This window comes from Haliotis rufescens, unplaced genomic scaffold (assembly GCF_023055435.1).
Source record: "Haliotis rufescens isolate VD_foot unplaced genomic scaffold, xgHalRufe1.0.p SCAF_16, whole genome shotgun sequence".
Classification (NCBI taxonomy): Eukaryota; Metazoa; Mollusca; class Gastropoda; order Lepetellida; family Haliotidae; genus Haliotis; species Haliotis rufescens.
In genome coordinates, this window is record NW_025963846.1 from 4720705 (window position 1) to 4732945 (window position 12241).

Sequence of the window (12241 nt, forward strand, 5' to 3'; positions counted from 1 at the left end):
ATCTCTAAAGGACTGACACTGTAGTTCTACTCGTCTTGTCTTCAAAGGGACTGACACCGTACTTCTACTCGTCTTGTATCTCAAAAGGGACTGACACTGTACTTCTACTCGTCTTGTATCTCAAATGGACTGACACCGTAGTTCTACTCATCTTGTCTTCAAAGGGACTGACACTGTACTTCTACTCGTCTTGTATCTCAAAGGGACTGACACTGTACTTCTACTCATCTTGTATCTCAAAGGGACTGACACTGTACTTCTACTCGTCTTGTATCTCAAAGGGACTGACACTGTACTTCTACTCGTCTTAAGGGGCGGTCGCGTAGCCTAAGGGTTAAAGCGTTCGCCGTCACGCCGAAGACCCGGGTTCGATTCCCGACATGGGTACAATGCGTGAAGCCCATTTCTGGTGTCCCCCGCCGTGATATTGCTGGAATAGTGCTAAAAGCGGCGTAAAACCATACTCACTCTTTCACTCACTCTACTCGTCTTGTATCTCAAAGGGACTGACACCGTACTTCTACTCGTCTTGTATCTCAAAGGGACTGACACTGTAGTTCTACTCATCATGTATCTCAAAGGGACTGACACTGTACTTCTACTCATCGTGTATCTCAAAGGGACTGACACCGTAGTTCTACTAATCTTATATGTCAAAGGGACTGACACCGTAGTTCTACTTATCTTGTCTCTCTATAGGACTGACACCGTAGTTCTACTCATCTTGTATCTCAAAGGGACTGACACTAGTTCTACTCATCTTGTATTTCAAAGGGACCGACACTGTAGTTCTACTCATCTTGTATCTCAAAGGGACCGACACCCTAGTTCAACCCATCTTGTCTCTCAAAGGAACCGACACCGTAGTTTTACTCACCTTGTCCTTCTATAGGTTCAAGCAATGACTTATGACTATAGATGATGCGTCAGTGCACAAATCAGTGATTGCCATGGCTACAGTCCACAAGTGTGGCTTTGAACTTCTTCAGCACCTATCTTGTTCCCTTAATGAGAATGCCTAGTTCACTTCCATCTGTTGCAAATCTTTAACAAAAATTAGTCGGAACTCATTTTGTGGAGAATGTTTTCGACAGCCAAGAGAAGGGCTTCTTGAAACTGGGCTAAAATTGCTCCAGAATCGTTGGAGCGTATCAATGTGGATGGGGATTGTGTGAAAAATAAATTTTTCTATCTTTAGGTCAAGTCTATATTAGTGAGGCTCAGAACCCTCGATCAACCCTCGTTACATTGATGTCGAACAGGTGCACGTCTTGTCAAATAAAATGAACGAACTCATCTTCTATCATTTTAAAGACACGGTGTACACGGTAAAAACAGTATTTAAATGTTGTATCAAAAAAGTTACTGTGATCAAAATTTAATCAATATAGCAATGTCGTTTTTCTTCATAGTCGCCGAAGACATAAAACAAGCCATGACGTCAAAGGGGTGTCAAATTTTAAGTAATTCATTACATTTGATGATAAGGCTTATACTCCATTAATCATTGTGCAAGATGAGTCGAACACCCTTTACAGAATTAGGTGATTGTGTAAATCTATGGAGTACTTTAGACGGAAGATATTGCCTTCCATTTCGCTATGACTTCAAATCATATGTCGTACGATATTACAATTTCTGATTTGTCATGACATACTTAAACGTATACGGTTTTAATAACGATGTATGTGTTGAAAAGCCTATAATATTCGTTCCTCGAGGACAAAACAAAACGGAACTATTTTGTCGTTATCCACAGTTACAATTGACTAGTTCTAAGCATAGCAAAGTTATGGCCCCTTTTCCGACTATCCTCATTTGTGCCAGCTGTATCTCATATAGATAACACAACGTTATACATATGCATACGGGGGGTTGGGATTTGTATCGAGATGGGAATAGTTTTGCAGCTACAGCGACCAAACCAGATGTATTTTTTTTTAATTTAAAACTATGAACCTGCATTTCTTACGATAAAATCCCAGCCAATCACCCGCCCCACCCCCAACCTGCAATGAATATCAAATGATTAGACCCTAGGCCTAAGTTTATATTCAGATCCGTTAATTTTCATGAAGAGTTAACGCAAACACATTCCCTGAACAGATTGTTTTAAAATATAAACTTTTTAAGTATATAATACCTCCTTCCTCACATTTTGTTACAATTTTGTTTATGAAAAACTAATACTTATTTTATTAAAACCCCACAATTGAGTTCTAATATTGTATATTTTGTTAATCACAGTCTGTTGTGGATAGTGTTGGGAATTGCTCTGAAATTATTAGTGATCGATGAAAAAGGAAAATAGAAAAATAACTCTTCCCACGTACCCTCCATGTACATAAATATTGCCAATATAGCTTTGTGAAAAGGACATCAAATACATTGTAATATATTATGACTTACTGTCTGTAGCCACTGCAAGCCTCTTATATGAGTGAATGAGTATAGTTTTACGCCGCTTTTAGCAATATTCCAGCAATATCGCAGCGGGGGACACCAGAAATGGGCTTCACACATTGTACCCATGTCGGGAATTGAAACCGGGTCTTCGGCGTGACTAGCGAACGCTTTAACCAGTAGGCTACCCAACCGCCCTTTTTATATATGAGAACAAAGTGTTCTTTGTGTGCGAATACATACACATACCACTGTAATGACGGCAAACATGTACCAGTTTCACTTGACTTATACCTCGGCTGGATAAACATTTCTAGGTATAAGTCAAGTGAAACTAGGCTGGTTAAACATTTCTGTAAATAATCGAGTCTGGACCAGACAATCCAGTGATTGACATCATGAGTATCGATCCACGCAATTGGGATACGATGACATGCATCAACGAAGTCAGCGAGCCTGACCACCTGATCCCGTAAGTGGCCTTTTACGACAAGCATAGTCACCTTTTATGTCAAGCATTGGTTGCTCGGCTGGTTAAACATTTCTAGACCCGTGAAGATTCCGGGGTAGAATAGGTCTTCAGCAACCCAACCTAAATACAACAATAGTGTATGCAGAACATGTGAATCGTCTGTTACATGTTTGCGAGATAACACGCGAAAAAGTGAAAAACACGTGCACCACGGACAACTGCTAATGCACGTGCGGGTAAGGGTATAAAACGATTGCAACGGCAAGTCAGACATCCACAGTGAAAAACACCCACAAAAGAAATGCCACGACTCACAGTCGAACAACGTGAACGAGCCTTGGGTATGGTACAGATGGGAGCCACCCACGCCCATATTGCACGAACCTTCGGTTGCTCCCGTGTTGCCGTTACCAACTTGATGCAACGTTACAGACAGACAGGGCGGACCGCTGACAGGCCAAGAACAGGCAGACTCAGGGTGACTACGCCCCATAATGACCGGTACTTGCGTACCTTGCACCTCCGAAATCGCTTCCTGACAGTGACGTCATCGGCGACAAATGCCTTAGGTCACAGGGTTAGTCGACAGACAGTGGCCAGGAGACTCAGGGCTCATGGAATCAGGGCTTTTAGACCATACAGAGGACAGCTATTGACATCGTAACATCGTCGTCTGCGATTGAGATGGGCCCGGACTGTACGACGTTGGCAACGACGTGACTGGCAGAGGGTTGTCTTCACTGACGAAAGTCGATTCTGTATGTTTAGGGCTGATGGAAGACAACGTGTTTACCGCCGATGGGGTGAACGAACGGCGGCGTGTTGCGTGCAGGAGGTCGTACCATATGGTGGAGGGAGTGTCATGGTGGAGGGAGGGATCTGTGGGCAGGAGAGGACACCGCTGGTCATCGTTGACGGAAACTTGACAGCACAGCATTACATGGATAACATTCTTCGTCCAGTTGTCCTACCATTTCTCCAACAGCAGCCACGTGGTGTCATTTATCAGCATGACAACGCTAGAGCCCATACAGCCAGAATTGTCACTAACTTCCTCGCAGCCAACAACGTCAACGTCCTGCCGTGGCCTGCACGCTCACCCGACATGTCCCCCATAGAACACCTCTGGGACTTGATGGATCGTCTGTGCGTCGAAGAGTTTTTGCATGTATTGAGGCACTTGGTGGTCACACACGCTACTAATGACTAGTTATTTAACGTGAGCGATTGTTTATGTACTCTGCCTATTGTCCATGATTCTGAAAACTCGAGTTTTGTACCACACCCAACTTGGGGGGGGGGGGGGGGGGGGGGGGGAGGTTTGAAGCTCGAACGTCATTCTCGGTATGATTGTCATTTTCCGTGTTGATTATGTCGATAAATTGATCTTCTTAATACAGTTTACTTCATGCATGTATGTTTTGTTGTTTTTTAGCAAGAGTGATTTCAAACTCTGGTAAAGTTTCTTTTGGAGGTCAATTTATTTTCTGCCAAATAACCTGCACAACATTTAGTAACTCAATTTTAATTATATTTTCAACTTACACAGGCTAAAATTAGCACAAAAAACTGTAAACAATAAATAAGAGAAGGTCTGTGCTGCAATGTGGAATGGTAAGTATGATACAGAATTATACCTGTGCAAATATTACACTACGAATACTCGATCTGAAAAAAAATCAAACTTTTGAAACGTTTATAAAAGTCTGAAACTATTTCAGTGGTTAGTGTCTTTGAGTGTGCATGAATGTGACTGATAGCAATCTTTTCGAATTCTTAACACAATACTAGAGTTGAATTTTCCGGTGCTCGCAGATATCTATTTTGTAGTGGAGTGCAAGCAATCGTTCTTTATGAGTTGCGTCCCTTCAATAAACCGGAAGTTTCAGAGGTCACAAGTGCTCCGAAGTCGTCAACCTAGTTCCAATAATATTACATTTTGATGGATAAACTTGACACACTGGATTATATATACACGTGGTAAGGTTTGTAGAGACATTTAACAAGTAGTTTCAATACCATTACAGCTTATACCAACCATTAATCGTCAGCCAGTTGTGAGTATTTGACACCAGATTTTCTGCTTTGTTTACTTATTTACCTTCTTCGTTGACGTGTTGGTTTACTCTTTTCACCGAAACAGAAAATCAATTGTATTTGATAGTCACTTAGAGTTCATCGATAATGATAATAGACAGCTCTCAAACCATGATACCTTTTCTATTGTAACAGTCCAAACTGAATTACAGATTTGACTCACAGGGAGGCTCCCTGTCACTGTGTAAGATCTATACCGGAATCCCAAGTAGAATCGTGTTATGATAGGACTTCATGAAAATTTAAAGTCAGCATTATTCCATATATATCGTGACCTGTCAATAAACAAATCTAGACCACTGCATTACCAGGCAGGCCTGTGGCAGAAAGCAACATGCAATCAACACAATCGGAGTACCGTCTTATCATGGTTATGTATCCCTGTGTTATGGGTTTTTGGATGCTAAAGTAACAGTCATAGTTTTCTTGCCAATCATGAGAACAACTGTAAAACATCTCACTTACTTATAAAAGACAACTTTATCTTATAAACAAGCCATCATCTGAGTATTTACAATGTCTCTGTGACACCACAACCCTTGTTATAGCCGGTGTACTTGTGATAAACATCATAAACATGACCGTCTGAAAATGTATGATGTCTGAAATCATATCCAATGATAATCATTCATTGGGTGTTTTTGACACTTGTGTTAGGTTTGTTTACATATTGTGAGCGCCAATGTGCACACGCTACTACGTCATACGTCACATGCCCCAGCATCGGGAGTGACGTCATGACTATGTACATGTGGTCAGTTACGAACAAAATCATCGTTCAGTTCAGACGTCTTGTTGCTTGATGTTCCTCCCAGTCTAGGTGCGGGTCATACAAGTACCTGAGCATGATGTACAGTCTTACAAATAGGGCTTCCACGAGTCCAAATTTTTTTACTCGAGTACCCGAGGGGTGAAACTCGACTCGTACTCGAGTACCCGAAAATAGGACGTCCTTTAAGAATATCGGTTCATTAGATCAAAATTGCCATCTAAAAGTATTAAAACATGTTATAAGTATAATTGAACTGCACTGAAATGTAAATAGAAAGCGTCCACGGAACTTGTTTATCTGTCAAAGTGTATGGAAGTGTTCAATGTTTGCTTGTAGCTACACTAATCTTAATCACAACCTTCAAAAACATTACGTCACGTCTACAAATACTACAATACATATTGAACACAAACCAAGTTTTTTCTGACGATCAGTGTTTCATTCGACACCTGTGAACAAGCACGAACAATAATTCGCAGGAAGAAAATTGATAATGTGCATCACGTGACATACACGTATACACAGCTGCTGGGCTGCAAGAATAAGGCCACTAAATATGGAAATGTAGTACTATAAGTTCATTCATTCATGAGTTAGTCACGTTTTCGAACTGTACCAAACTGTCGACCTGTCGCTTGATTTGTAAGCACTGAAATAGCACATATATACCAGCTAATCAGTAAGGGAATACACTTGGCATTTGAGTCGGAGCAAAGAAGCAATAATCGCCTTGATACATTCAATTTCTTAGAGTCGGGAAGGAAAAACAATAATTACGTCTATTTTATGTGACATTCTCAATTGTTCTAATGTACATCTACTTTCTACAAAGAATACATTATTCAAACAATAATAAAACAGAGTGATCTCCCCTTATCGAGTACTCGAGTCCTTGATAATGGACTCGAGTCCCACTAAAACCGACCCGGCCCCGAGTACTCGAGTACTCGTTGAAGCCCTACTTACAAATACACTACAGGTGTGACCATCTTATCCCAATTTTGCTTAGCCCTCACAACCAGCATGAGGTAGTAGCTACCTAAACTGCCCCCGAAACACATGTATGATAAAACAGGGCACTTCACTTTTAGAGGTTGGATACGGGCGGAAGACTTTCCCAGATGCATTAGTTTCACGGGTCGGCTAACAATACTTACAGTACACTGACTTCTTATGCTTGTATTCTTCACACACCTTTGGAAGATGATCTCATTTGAGTTCAGCCATCTTACTCTGTATTTATGACCGTTTAAAATAGGATTGTCATACTTGTTGTTAGTCATTTTGCTTGTCAAATATTGTGTCTTTACGTAAGGGTGAAACGACTAATTTGTGGAGTCTATTCGTCGGTAGAAGTAGTCGACAAACAGTGGACTAGTTGCTTGTTTCGGTTGCCTTTGGAATTGTTATGTTATAAAGACTTGTTGAAAAACCAACCTACCCTTTGAGCATGTCTTCTTTTCATGATATATATTATATACCCATGGTGGAAACCTAAATCAATTTTAACATTTGTTTAATTACATATCTGTGTTGTCATTGATTGTTGTCTTACTGATTATTCATAGTCATCTGCAAGCAAAATTTTTATTTCCTCCCGTGAGCAAGTTCACAATAAACATGATGAAGTTTAGATACAAGCAGACAGCCTTGTTTTTTATATATAGCATTATCAAGTCATCAAAAACATTTTGATATGTTAGTTATTTGCAAATGTGAGCTGCAAATACATGAACATGGTAATTGTCTTCATATGTACATGATATATGAGGTACTATCGGTACCGAAAGTAGACTGTCAGTATGTCACACACAAAGTGACTTTCATCATGTTCATAGCTTACCGAAAACTAGAAACATACCCCATATAATAAATTTTATCCACTTTTGATAACCTCATTTCAAGTTTGCTTATGGCATCAGTCGTATTCCACAAATAGACTAGTAATGTCAGCCTTAGTCGTACGCATGTTAAATATACTGATCATGTTGATTGATTATCATGATTATATCTAGGCTCTTCAGTGAGTTCATTCTCCAATTGTTATCATCATGATGATCAAACATCAAATACGATTCATGTCAATAATTACCTCCACTCAACTTGCTCAAGAAATCCTGTCCTTCATTGTTTTACATTTAACATTTGTACATGTAACCATGGTAACAGCTGGTTGTAAGAACTTGTTTGAGGGGACATATGTTTCTCAGACAGAAGAGGGCCAGCTCCTCAAAGCGATATTCTGTTCGCGGTGCTCTCTATACTATCGCTGCCACCAGTCCAAACTCCCCACAGTGATAGATGACTACAACCATGCTTGGAGTTGAACTCGCAGCCGATTGACCGTTATGTTTACAAAATACACTTACCCCTGCTAAATTACTTTCTTTTGTGTGTAAATTTGAATTTCTATTTCATTAAAACTATCATGTTATTGATATGGTAAGAATGTAAGGGAGAAGTTGGCTGAATTTCCGTTAGTCTGCAATCTCAAACCAATCTGATTATACAAACAACAAAGTAATTTCATCTGGAAAACATGGTCAGTTGTAAACCTTTTCAAGATGAAATATGATAGCATTCCCAAACACATAAACAAAAGTATAAACGTTACTACATTTGGGGTTAGAGGGCAAATTTCAAGATTCCTGTAATGGCCGTGCCCGCACTGGTGGCAGCGATGTTACCGAGGGTGTAACGAAGGTGTCATGCGCTGGGAAGGAGCTTGAGAAGAGGGAACTCCCAACCATGTTAACCTGCTTGAGCAGTGAAAGTAAAATACCCTATCCCTAAACTTAAAGGTGATTAGAAGGGTGATCACCATGGTAACAGAATCTTTACAGGCTAACATTACACAAGGTATTAAGAAGTCTGTGGAAGGAAGTGAAAATCAATGCAGCATGGATCAGCTTGACCAAAAATGCATTTGTTCCCATTATCATTCCCAATATCATTATCAGCATGATCAGAAATAAAAGAAACCCAAATAGTAACTAACAGACCATGTGTTGTACATGCTGTATGTGAACCGTGAAGATCCGGGTTTGAATAGGTCTTCAGCAACCCATGCTTACCGTTAAGGCGACTATGCTTGTCGTAAGAGGCGACTATAAGGGATCGGGTGGGCTCGCTGACATGGTTGATGCAACAACAAATAAACAAACAAACAAAACATGTTATATTATCTGAATTAACAGAAAACCTCAAGTGTATTATTTCACATGTTATCTTTGTGTATGGAGGGCCCAGTCGTCTAAGCCCTCACGATTTGCTGTGCAGAGTTGCGTCCTTTGGGCATGCCAGAAATCTATGATTGTGGGTTCGAATCCTGGTTCGCCCCGATTATGTTTCTAGGTTTGTCAGCACCATACCCGTGCTCGTGGGTTTCACTGTAGTGGTAAACGTCTGAGACCTGAATCACTTTGGGCTTTCCTCCCACATTTAGCTGACACGCCGCGATATAACTGGAATACTGTTAAAAGCGATGTTAAACATGTTAAACCCAATGAGAATACATCCAGCGTGTCACAATATTCCACTTTTCAAAACCTGATGCAGATTTCAGTTTTATGATGAGCAGACTCATCACTGCATGTTGTAATTGGGAAGATCTTTCACTCTATTTATAATTGATATGATTAACTTGTCATTGTCAGTGTGAATGAGTCATCATTGAGAAGTATTTGTATGTTTCGTGTTATTTAGACTAGTTGAAAATGATTGAACAGAGACTAAACTCAGCTTGTACATAACACATTAAGACATTGGTGATTATGGTGGTCTTCAGGAAATACTTCCTGCAGTGTGACAGATCAATGCTTAGTGATAGGGTAAAACTAAGACCTGACCTGCCTACACCCATCGCTAATCTCACTCTCAGCCAATGCTTCACCATGGTCCTATTAGCTGAAGTCTCAGGACGAGGATAATGTCACCATGGTCACACTGAAATGATGGTACCATACAATGAAAAATGTGCCAATAATTATTGTCATTATGATTTTATTTTAATTGGTTATCCTGTACCATGTGTACTGATTCAGTAAGCATGGTAAGTGATTTTCCCTTTTTTTATCTGTTTATGATGTTTTCTGGATATTGTGGGAAAAAATGTTAATTATTCACATGATTATTCGTGATAATTTCAAATGTCTATTTTCAGTGTTCTGTCATTCATTAATTTTATTCATGACATGCACATACCCCTAGTCATCAGTTGATAACACTGAAAAAGGTGACCAAAATGCAATTTACATTTGAATGTTAAAAATGTAGGACATTGTGAAAAAGTTGTTTCAGAGGTCCAAATAAGTTCTGTAATCTCTTGAGTATAGTGTGCACCCAAGTATGATGCGCATCCCCCTCTAGGGGATTCAGTATTTTGGAATTTTATTTTTTAAAATATTATGAGCAGAAAACAATTACCTGGTACACATGGTACACCGTACCCCTTCAGCGAATTCAGGTAAACGAACGGGTGAAAAGAAACTTGGTCAGTACAAATTTTAGTTAAAAAATCACCAGACATGTTGATTTACATGGATCAATCTAGGTTTCCCAACCAGGAACATTTGGCAGGCAAACTCGGAAAAATCATTTTTCTTAAACTTGAGATTTTTTAAAAGTTCTTATTTTCCTAAACATGTTTAACATGCTAAATTCAGAGGAATTGTACATTGAAGATGTTGAATCTTAACATTGCATTCAATGCAATGATGTTGTTTTAGCATTAGAGACTCTACCTCTATTATCTGCTGTTATCTTTTTGGCTTGTTGTTTAACGCAGCACTCAGCAATATTCCACTCAGTTCTGTAATTAATCGAATCTGGACCAGACAATCCGGTGGTTGATATCATGAGCATCGATCCATGCAATTGGGATACGACGACAACTATCAATCAAGTCGGCGAGCCTGACCACCCGACAAGTATAGTCGCCGTTTACGGCAAGTATGGGTTGCTGGTTCTGTTATGTCTGGTTATCAGTGAAATACAGGTCACCTCTACCCTGTCTACAGTGCTGTTAACCGCCTCCGTGGTCTGGTGATACTGCGTCCGCGTCATACCAAAAGATGTTAAAAAATAGTATTTGTTGTTACCCTGTCTGGCGCTCGGCATTAAGGGTCTGAAATAAGGACTGGTTAGCTCGGAGTCAGTGTACTGTGTCTGAGTGGGATATCCATTTTCTCTCCATTACAAACACAAACACAAACACAAACACACACACATTTGCATGCAACTGTAGCCATGCTGTTAGACTCACTCACTCACCCACTCACTCACTCACTCACTCACTCACCCACGCCACCCAACTCACTCACTCACGCCACCCAACTTACTCACACACCCATGCCACCCCACTCACTCACTCACTCACTCACTCACTCACCCACGCCACCCAACTCACTCACTCACAGTGTCAATTCAATACTGTAAATTAATAACTTCACAGACTGCTTATTTAATCAGCATGATCAGTAACAAAAAAGTGAAAGCATTGATATGAAATCAGTGTTATCATTCAGGGCAGTACTGCATCCTCAGCCCCCCCATCCCCACCCCCACCCCCACCCCCACTGGCAGATATCAAACCCACCAGAAACACTCCTCATCAAATAACGATATGCATTCATATGTCTGCATGATGGAGTCGTAACAGACTACAGGTTCATAATGTTAATGATCTATCATGTTTACAACATTGGGGTTTCAGCGTATTCCAGGGAACATACAACAGTATGGATTGACAATTAGTGTCAGAGACCACTCTGCTCTGGCTGTAATTACAGACAGGGACATTGTCTGGTGTACGTGTTGTACATGTGTCAGATACTGCAGAGTTGTCAGAGCCGGCAAATGTAATTCAGGCAAATAAATGTTAGTATTGAAGGAGCTGTGTCTGCCGTAGACCACGTAGACTGGCACACAATGACACAACTTTGAGTTTTACTGCATTTATTGGGGCACACTAACATGACTTTATCACAAGGGTCAGTCATGCAGGCTGGTATCAAATTATTTTCTGTTGCGTTTATGATGTTATAGGTGCCATAAGGATCTATATGTTGAAGTGTTGATTGTGAAGCAGGTGGGTTAGTGTGTGCTGGATGTGTTACAGTGAGCAACCCTTGTGAGTCCTGCTACTGTGTGTGGACGTGTAGGCATACTGTAAAACCTGGGGTGGGGTGGGGTCTTGGGCTGCGTTTATATCCCTGACTCAGAATGGGGTGTAAAGTGACTGTAAACCCCTGTGCTATTTTATCCACATTAGCTGTTTTATGTGAGACTGGTGTTTATTCTCATGTGTTAGCGTACCATGTTGCAGCTTTCGTTAAGTAAAGTTGTCAAGCTTGTATTTGTGGTAGTGATGACCATGATGACACATCAATGGGATATCGCTAAGCAAATGGCTGATCCAGCATTCTTAAAAGGGAGTGGGCCCAAATCCTCAGATAATTGTACTGCCTACATTACAACATACTACATTTGGTTTTCAA

At 40.4% G+C, this 12241-nt stretch overlaps 1 protein-coding gene across 2 annotated transcripts in view; it reads left to right on the plus strand.

Annotated features, from left to right (window-relative positions):
- Positions 1-4741: 4741 nt before the first annotated feature.
- LOC124144251 (interleukin-17 receptor D-like) overlaps positions 4742-12241 on the plus strand; it is a 30586-nt gene continuing 23086 nt past the window's right edge. Inside the window, exon 1 of one of the 2 annotated variants that reach the window (XM_046513573.2) lies at positions 4742-4855. The gene's annotated coding sequence lies outside the window, so the exon portion shown is untranslated. Of the gene's footprint in view, positions 4861-12241 lie in introns of both variants that reach the window. The other variant, XM_046513574.2, reaches the window with a different exon arrangement.